The following is a 3,438-nucleotide window of genomic DNA, read 5'->3' as shown; positions in this document are numbered from 1 at the left end:
ACACAGACAGCTGCCGTTCCGCAATATGCCTGTAGGTGTATGGGATTTGTAGTTTTTTGTACAATTATAACTAACTACTCAAAACAATGAAGTGGCTTGTCTATTAACTACATTACCCACAACTGAAACGAATGCAGTGCGTCAGAATAACGTCAAAAGCGTTCTCTTTTTCCTCGCGATGAAGGCTGGGATGTGTAGTTTAGACAGGAGCTGCTTCATTGGGGCAACGATTGAGACACGTGGATCGCTACAATAACGATATCGGCCTCTTATTCTGTCAATGTTGAATACTATCTTCTTTATTTTTCTATTTTGTAACAAATGCGATATACATGTGTAAAATAGGCATGAACATTTATTTTACCACATTTGTCTTTGCTGTGTAAATCCTGCAACTGTGCTTTACATTGCATCTATTGAATGTAATGTGTTTCCTTATTTGAAATGAACTTATTTTTCATCAAGGTCAACTATTAAGCTCCCCTACTCTGCATAAAGATTGTGGGGGCAGCCCTGAGCGTATAGGGAATAATCTAGGCTTTTTTTCTCCATAAAATCGTACTCTATATAAGGAGCTTACACAGTGGATTATTTGAGCTGCTCTATCAGCGGATTGGCAAATGTGTAAAAACACGCATAGTGAGAGTAGCATCCATTCCCCAACAGGTCAGGAGGGCACTGGCAGCTGCCAACGACACCCCCACCAACCACGTACACACTCGCAGTGACCCCCATCCATCCTCTCTCTCTTTCCCTCCCTTCATCCCTCATTCTATCCGCAGACTAGCTCTCTCCCTTCTCTCTGACCAGACCCCCCCCCCACCCACACAGATTCAGACCTTTCCTGCCATCCCTCTTTTTCCACCCCCTGTCTCTCCCTGCCTCCCCCCTCCCTCCCTCTTTTGCCCCGTCCCGCAGCAGCAGTGTACATAAAGCTGTAGGCTAAACAGGGTCACCCAGATAGAGGGCTGTAGCAGCATAACAGTCCATTTAAAGGGATGACAACACAAAAGGCCAGACTTTAATAATGCATTCCGGCAGCGCTGCGGAACCACTATGCTTGTTTCCCAAATGGAACCCTACTTCCTATATAGTGGACTACTTTTAACTATACATGTCCCATTGGGCTCTGGTCAAAAGTAGTGCACTATGTAGGGAATGGAGTGTCATTTAGGACACGTCAATTTTTTTATTTAACCTTTATTTAACTAGGCAAGTCAGTTAAAAACAAATTCTTATTTACAATGACGGCCTGCCCTGGCCAAACCCTAACCCTGGGCCAATTGTGCACCGCCCTATGAGACTTCCAATCACAAACCGGTTGTGATACAACCTGGAATCAAACCAGGGTCTAGTACTGCGATGCAGTGCCTTAGACTGTCGCGCCACTCGGGAGCTCTCCATCTAGCTTCCTCTGTTCTGCAAGTACCACAGAAGGGCTAGGAAGACGGCTGGAGGGACATGTGATTCTAGACAGGAGGAGCAAACGTGTGGTTGTTCAGCTATCGTGAAGAAAAAACAATGATCAACTGAAAATATCAAGAAATTCCATTTATTTTTTCCTGAGTGTTGTTTCACTTCAAAATATATAAATATTGCAGAAAAAAAAGCTGTGTTAAGTGTGTAGTCATGTTTGCCGTGTGACATGGTTTTTGTATTTAACAATCACACACTGGACTGAAAAACGTACAGCAGTCACGCAGAACAACATCACATGATAATCCCGAGGGCAACAGAGGGTCTATGAGTTTTACCGCCTTTGATGCCCCCATCCCCCATGACGTCTTATCACTCTGTCTGTCAGAAGTCTATGAAAAACCCTGTCAGTGGCTACCATTGATTGGCCTGTAGTCTGACAGAGAGAGAGAGAGAATGTTTATTATCCATTTCACATATATAAAAAATATACAAATAAAAATCCAATGCCATTGAAGCCTTTTGAATTGAATTGAGAGACAGAGAGGCAGAGCGAGAGAGAGGCAGAGAGAGAGAGGCAGAGAGAGAAAGAGAGAGAGAGAGAGAGAGGCAGAGAGAGAGGCAAAGAGAGAGAGGCAGAGAGAGAAAGAGAGAGAGGTAGAGAGACAGAGAGAGACAGAGAGGCAGAGCGAGAGAGAGGCAGAGAGAAAGAGGGGCAGAGAGAGAGAGACAGGCAGAGAGAGAGGCAAAGAGAGAGGCAGAGAGAGAAAGAGAGAGAGGTAGAGAGACAGAGAGGCAGAGATAGAGAGGTAGAGAGAGAGAGAGGGGCAGAGAGAGAGAAGGGCAGAGAGAGAGAGGGGCAGAGAGAGAGGCAAAGAGAGAGGTAGAGAGAGAGAGAGAGAGAGAGAGAGAGAGAGAGAGAGAGAGAGAGAGAGGTAGAGAGAGAGGTAGAGAGACAGAGGCAGAGACAGAGAGGCAGAGAGAGAGAGGCAGAGAGAGAAAGAGAGAGAGAGGTAGAGAGAGAGAGGTAGAGAGACAGAGGCAGAGACAGAGAGGCAGAGAGAGAGAGGCAGAGAGAGAAAGAGAGAGAGAGGTAGAGAGAGAGAGGTAGAGAGACAGAGGCAGAGACAGAGAGGCAGAGAGAGAGGCAGAGAGAGAGAAAGAGAGAGATGTAGAGAGAGAGAGGCAAAGAGAGAGAGGTAGAGAGAGAGAGAGGTAGAGAGAGAGGCAGAGAAAGAGTGAGCTCTGGCACATTTCACAATATTTGGAACCAAGGACTGATCAACACAATCCACAAAAGTGGAGACAAATTTAATCCCAATAACTACCGTGGGATATGCTTCAACAGCAACCTTGGGAAAATCCTCTGCATTATCATTAACTGCAGACTCGTACATTTCCTCAGTGAAAACAATGTACTGAGCAAATGTCAAATTGGCTTTTGACCAAATTACCGCACGACAGACCATGTTTTCACCCGGAACATCATAATTGACAAACAAACCAAAACAAAGGCAAAGTCGTCTCACGCTTTGTTGATTACAAAAAAAAGCTTTCGGCATGAGGGTCTGCTATACAAACTGATGTAAAGTGGTGTTGGGGGTAAAACATATGACATTATAAAATCCATGTACACAAACAACAAGTGTGCAGTTAAAATTGGCAAAAAGCACACATTTCTTTCCACAGGTCTGTGGGGTGAGACAGGGATGCAGCTTAAGCTCCACCCTTTTCAACATATATATCAATGAATTGGCGAGGGCACTAGAACAGTCTGCAGCACCTGGCCTCACACTACTAGAATCTGAAGTCAAATGTCTACTGTTTGCTGATGATCTGGTGCTTCTGTCACAAACCAAGGAGGGCCTACAGCAGCACCTAGATCTTCTGCACAGATTCTGTCAGACCTGGGCCCTGACAGTAAATCTCAGTAAGACAAAAATAATGGTGTTGCAAAAAAGGTCCAGTTCACGGGACCACGAATACAAATTCCGTCTTAACACCGTTGCCCTAGAGCACACA

The sequence above is a fragment of the Oncorhynchus gorbuscha genome, linkage group LG14 (genome assembly GCF_021184085.1).
Source record: "Oncorhynchus gorbuscha isolate QuinsamMale2020 ecotype Even-year linkage group LG14, OgorEven_v1.0, whole genome shotgun sequence".
Classification (NCBI taxonomy): domain Eukaryota; kingdom Metazoa; phylum Chordata; class Actinopteri; order Salmoniformes; family Salmonidae; genus Oncorhynchus; species Oncorhynchus gorbuscha.
This window is presented reverse-complemented; position numbering follows the sequence as displayed.